We start from the raw sequence: 6,130 nt of genomic DNA, 5'->3' as shown, positions 1-6,130 counted from the left end.
GATGATTCTCAAGGGCGTGCCCTTCTTCCTCTGTGAATGCTACCTTATATGTAAAATGGGTTTTTTCAGAAATAATTAAGGGCATTGAGAGGGTCTGGTGACAGAGAGAGAGGGGGGGAGAGAGAGAGAGGGGAGAGAGAGAGAGAGGGGAGAGAGGGGGGAGGGACAGAGAGAGAGAGAGAGGGAAGAGAGAGAGGGAAGAGAGAGAGGGGAGAGAGAAAGGGAAGAGAGAGAGAGGGAAGAGAGAGAGAGGGAAGAGAGAGAGAGAGGAGAGAGAGAGGGAAGAGAGAGAGAGGGAAGAGAGAGAGAGAGGAGAGAGAGAGAGAGAGAGAGAGAGAGAGAGAGAGAGAGAGAGAGAGAGAGAGAGAGCTGGCAGAAATTAAGATGTTCTAAAGAGTGACCACCAGACTGCTGAGACAATGGACCCCAAAGAAATGGGAATTCCTTCAGAAATCTATGCCGGGAGAAGGAAAATGCATTGGCCAGAGGGGAACTTGTGGTTCTAACCACTGGTCAGAGCATCTGGATTTTCATTTTAGGACTAGAGGAGAAACAGTAAAGACTTAGGCAGAAACTGAACTAGCCTCTTCTCTCAGCGTGTCCTCTGAAGGAGCAGAGACTTGCTGACCCAGTGACTTAGGGCTTTTGATCTATAGAACTGGAAGAAGATAAATACCCGTGTCCTTGGGGGGCGGGGGGGGGAGCACAGGGGTTAATGTATTTCTTTTTAAAATTTTTTAGTTTTTTCTTTTTATTGAAAATAGATTTTTTTCTTTTTGTTAGGCAGTGGTGTGCGGTTGGTTAAAATCTTTTCCCAGTCTGTGGGCTGCTGTTTTGTCCAAATGACAATGTCCTCTGCCTTATGAAAGCTTTCCAGTTTCCTGAGGTCTTATTTATTAATTGTTGATCTCAGTCACTGTGCGAATGGTGTTCTGTCCAGAAAGTCTTTCCCTGTGAAATGAGTTCAAGATGATTCCTCACCTCCTATTCTATCAGGTTCAGTGTATCTGGGTTTGTTGAGGTCATTGATTCATTTGGAGTTGAATTTTGTGCAGGGTGACACACATGGATCTATTTGGCTCCTTTACATGCATGTATCTAGTTTGACCAGCACCATTTGTGGAAGATGCTTTCTTTTTTTTTTCCCGTTGTATATGTCTGGCTTTTTTATAAAAAATTAGGTGTCCGTAGATGTGTAGATTTATGTCTGGGTCTTCAATTTGATTCCGTTGATCAACTTTGATTGTTTTTGTGTCAATGCCATGTCGTTTTTATTACTATAGCACTACAGTACAACTTGCAACTGGGGATTATGATTCTTCCAGCAGTTCTTCTTATTACTCAGGATTGTTTTAGTTATCCTGCGTGTGTGTGTGTTTTCATATGAAGCTGAAAATTGTCTGTCTAAGATCTATAAAGAATTGTGTTGGAAGGTTGATGAGGATTGTACTAAATCTGCAGAGTGTTTTTGGTAGGATGAGCATTTTTACTTTGTTAATCTAGCTGTCTGTGAGCATGGGAGATCTCGCCATCATTGGGCATCTTCTTCAGTTTCTTTCCTCCATGTTGTCTTAGTTATGGTTGCTATTGCTCTGAAAAGACACCACTACCATGGCAGATGCCACCACTGCCCAGCTTCCATGCATTAATATTTTAATCATATAAGTCTTCCACTTGCTTGGTTAGAGTTACCCCAAGATAGTTTACATTATTTGAGACTATTGTAGAAGATGTCATTTCCCTAATTTCTCTCTCAGTACATTTGTCATTTGTATATAGAAGGGCTACTGATTTTTTTTAAGTTAATTTTATATCTAGCTAGTTTGCTGAAAGTGTTTATCAACTGTAGGAGTTTTCTGGTGGGATTTTTTGGGGTCACTTATGTATACTACAAAATCATATACAAGTAAAGATACTTTGATTTCTTCCTTTTCAATTTGTACCTCCTTGATATCCTTTAGTGCTTTTTTGTTCTAGCTAAGCATAGCTAAGTACTATATTGAAGAGATATGGAGAGAGTAGACAATGTTATCTTGTGCCTGATTTTAGAGGAATTGCTTTTAATTTATCTCCCTTTCAGTTGATGTTGGCTGTGGGCTCACTGTGAACTGCCTTTATTATATTTACATGTGTCCCTTGTATCTCTACTCTCTTTAGGACTTCTATCATGAAGGAATGTTGGATTTTGTCAAAGATCTTTTCTGCATCTAATAACATGACCTTCTGGTTTTTGTCTTTCAGTTTGTTTACAAGATGGATTACATTTACCAATTTACATATGTTGAATCATCTCTGCATCTCTGGGATGAAGCCTGCTAGATCAGGGTGGATGATCTTTTTGATGTGTTTTTAAATTTGGTTTGCAAGTATTTTATTGAGGTTTCTGCCTTTATGTTCATAAGGGAAACTGATCTGTAATTCTCTTTCTTTGTTGGACCTTTATATGGCTTGGGTATTAGTATAACTTTGGCCTCAGAAAACAAATTGGACAATGTTCCTTTTTCTATTCTGTGGAATAATTTGAGGAGTATTGGCATTAATTCTTCTTTCAAAGTCTGAAAGAATTCTGCAATAAATAAAGCAATATGGCCATAAGCTTGCTTATTAATTAATTAATTAATTTATTTATTTATATTTTTTAAAATTTTGGTTGGGAGAATTTTAATAACTTCTTCAATTTCACTAGGGGTTATAAGTCTGTTTAAACTGCTTTTTAAATTTTGATTTAACTTCGGTAAGTGGTACCTACTGAGAAAATCATCAATTTCTTTTAGATTTTAGGTTTTTAAAGTATGTCCTTATGTTTCTCTGAATTTCCTCAATGCCTGTTATTGTGCCTCCTCTTTTGTGTCTAATTTTGTTAATTTGGATATTCTCTCTGCCCTTTGTGAACTTGTATAAGGGTTAGTCAATATTATTGATTTTTTCAAAGAATCAACTTTTTGTTTTATTTATTTTATTGTTTTTGTTTGTTTGTTGTTGCTTGCTTCTATTTTATTGATTTCAGCCCTAAGTTTGATTATTTCTTGTCCTGTGCTCCTTTTGGGTGTGCATTTTTTCTTTTTGTTCTAGAGTGTTCAGGTGCGCTATTAAGTTACTAGTGCAAGATCTCTCCAGTTTTAAAGATCTAGATGTTTAGTGCTGGTCTCTTAGAATAGCCTTCATGTGACACATAGATTTTCATTCAGTTCTAGAAAGTCTTTAATTTCTTTCTTAATTTCTGTCTTGACCCATTTTTCATTCAGTAGTGAGTTGTTCAGTTTCCATGAGTTTGTAAACTTTCTGTTGTTTCTGTTTTTGATGTCCTGCTTTAATCCGTGGTGGTCATGGAGGATGCAGGGTTATTTCTGTTTTCTTATATCAGACTTGCTTTGTGTCCAAGTCTGTGATCAATTCTGGAGAACGTTCCAAGAGGTGGTGAGAAGAAGGTATATTTTTCTGTGTTTAGGTGAAATGTTCTATAAATATCGGTTACAGCCATTGTTTAGTTTCTGTCTGGATGATCTGTCTGTTGGCAGGAGTGGGGTGTGGCAGCCTCTCACTATCAGTGTGTGAGGACCAATGTGTGATTTAAGCTGTAGTAGTGTTTCTTTTGGGAACTTGGATGCTCTTGTGTTGGTGTATAAATGTTATAAATTGCAATGGCCTCTTGGTGAATTTTTTCTTTGATGAGTGTGCGGTCTCCTCTATCTTTTCTGAGTAGTTTTGTTTGAAGTCTGTTGTCAGACATTAAAATGAAATGCCCAGTGTCTTAAGCCACAAGTTCACAGCTGATTGTTACAACAGACATGAGAACTATGCCAACATATTTATAGTTTCTTTCATTTATGTGTCTTATTTATATCAAAGTATAATTAATATGTTAAAAACTTATATTTTAAATCCATATAATTAAGGATCCTTAACATGGTCACAGTTGTATAGACATTTTTACTCTCTAATTCTGGAATATATTTATTACTCCAAAAGAGCTCATACACTTCTCAGTAGTCATTCCCATTGTCTCAAACCCTATTTCCAAGTTTTGACTGATTTGCTTTCTGTCTCTGTGGCTTCACATATTCTGAACTTTTCCCATATATGGATTTATGTACTATATTCTATTTCTATCTAGTTAAACCTTACTCTAGCATGTTTTCAAGAGTCATCCATGATGTAATATGAATCATTGTTTCATTATTTAAAAAACTAGTTTATTTAAGTTTATCTTATGTGCATTGGTGTGAAGGTGTCAGATCCCCTGGAACTGGAGTTAGAGACAATTGTAAGCTGCATGTGAGGCTGGGAATTGAATTTGGGTCCTCTGAAAGAGCACCCAGTGCTCTTCACTTCTGGGCCAACTCTCCAGCGCCCTCATTACTTTTTCTGAGACAGGATTTCTCTACATAGCCTTGGCTGTCCTGGAACTCACTATGTAGGCCAGATTAATCTCCAGTTCACGGTCATCTGCCTGTTTCGACCTCCAGAGTGCTGGGATCAAAGAGGTGTCCTACCATTATCAGTATTTTATTACTTTTAATAGTCCAATAATATTGCATTATGGACAAATCATAGCATTTTGTTTATATCCCAGAGATTGGCATTTGAGTATAAGTTCTTCTTTACAATAATTGTAGGGCTGGGGAGATCGCTCAGGCACTACAGTGCTGGCCATGCAAGCACAAGAGGCTAAATTTGATTCCTGGGACGCATTTGAAAAGGTCAGGCATGCTGGTGCACTTTGAGTTCCAGAGACAAGCAAACCTGGAGCCAGCCGGCCAGTCTAACCTAACGGGCAAGCCCCAGATCAGCGAGAGACCCTATCTTAACAAAGGTAGCCAGCTCCAAGGAATGACTCCAAGACTGGCGTTTGGCTTCTACACACATGTATACACCCATGCCCATTACCCTGCACATGCGTGTGCACTTGTACAAATGCACTTTCCACAACACAAACACAGAAATAAATTAGACCTTTTAAAAGTGTAAACATAAAAGAATGAAGATGATGCATGTTAATGAAGTCCCCATGATGTTTTGTTCGGGTACACACCATGTGGAATCCTTAAGTCAATTTGAATAGGACTAGAGATAGAGTTCAATGGCAGAGTGCAACAGAAAAGTAACTAAGATACATGTCCATATAAAAATTAAAATCTAGAATCTGCATAGGAGGTAGAACACACAACATTTGTCCTTTGGGGTCTGGTTTACTTCACTTAAAATGATTTTTTCCAGATCTACCCATTTTTTTCTGCAAATTTCATGCTTTCTTTCTTTTATAGAAATGTATAAAATTCTCTTGTGTGTATGCACATCATTTTCTTTGCCCATTAATCTACTGATGAATATCTAGGCTGGTTCTATTTCTTGCTATTGTGAATCGAATAACAATAAATAAGTCTCTTTGTTGTATAATTTGGAATGATCAGAAGTTGCATAGCTGGGTTGTATGTTTGTTCTACTTTCAGTTTTTTGAGAATCTTCCATAATTGACTTCCATGGTGACTACCCCAGTTTACACTCACACTAGCAATAAATAAGGGTTCTTCTTTCTCCATTTCTTGTCAAAAGCCATTCTGAAAGGAAAGAGATAAAATCTAAAAGATGTTTTAGCTTGCATTTCCCTAATGACTAAAGATATCCAACACTTAAAAAATATGTTTCTTTTAAAAGAATTATCGATTTGGTTTAGAGAGATGGCTCAGTGGTTAAGAGCACTTGCTGTTCTTGTAGAGTACCTGAACGTGGCTCCTACCTCCCACGTGGTGGCTCATACTCATCTGTAACTCCAGTTCCAGGGCATCTGATGTCTCCTCAGGCCTCTGTGGGTACCAGGCATGCATGTGGCACAGGTAAATACATGAGGCGAAACACGAATGGTTGATTAGAAGACATTTTAGTGTTCAAAGTTTGCAATTCTTTATATAGATTAGATAATAATTCCCTGCCTGAAATATAGTTCGAAAATTTTTCTCTCATTTAGTAAGTTGTCTATTTCATTCCGCCTTTTAACTTTGTGCAATTCTGTTTGTCAGTTCTGAAGTTGCTTTCTGTGCTATTGGAGTTCTTTCCCAAGGATTCTTATGTGCGTCTGCAGCTTGAGCAGCGTTTCTCTAGTAGTTTCAGCATTACTACTACTAGAGGTATG

The sequence above is a fragment of the Arvicola amphibius genome, chromosome 8 (genome assembly GCF_903992535.2).
Source record: "Arvicola amphibius chromosome 8, mArvAmp1.2, whole genome shotgun sequence".
In the NCBI taxonomy this organism is placed as follows: Eukaryota; Metazoa; Chordata; class Mammalia; order Rodentia; family Cricetidae; genus Arvicola; species Arvicola amphibius.
The sequence above is the reverse complement of the archived record's forward strand: the minus strand, read 5'-3'. Positions refer to the sequence as shown.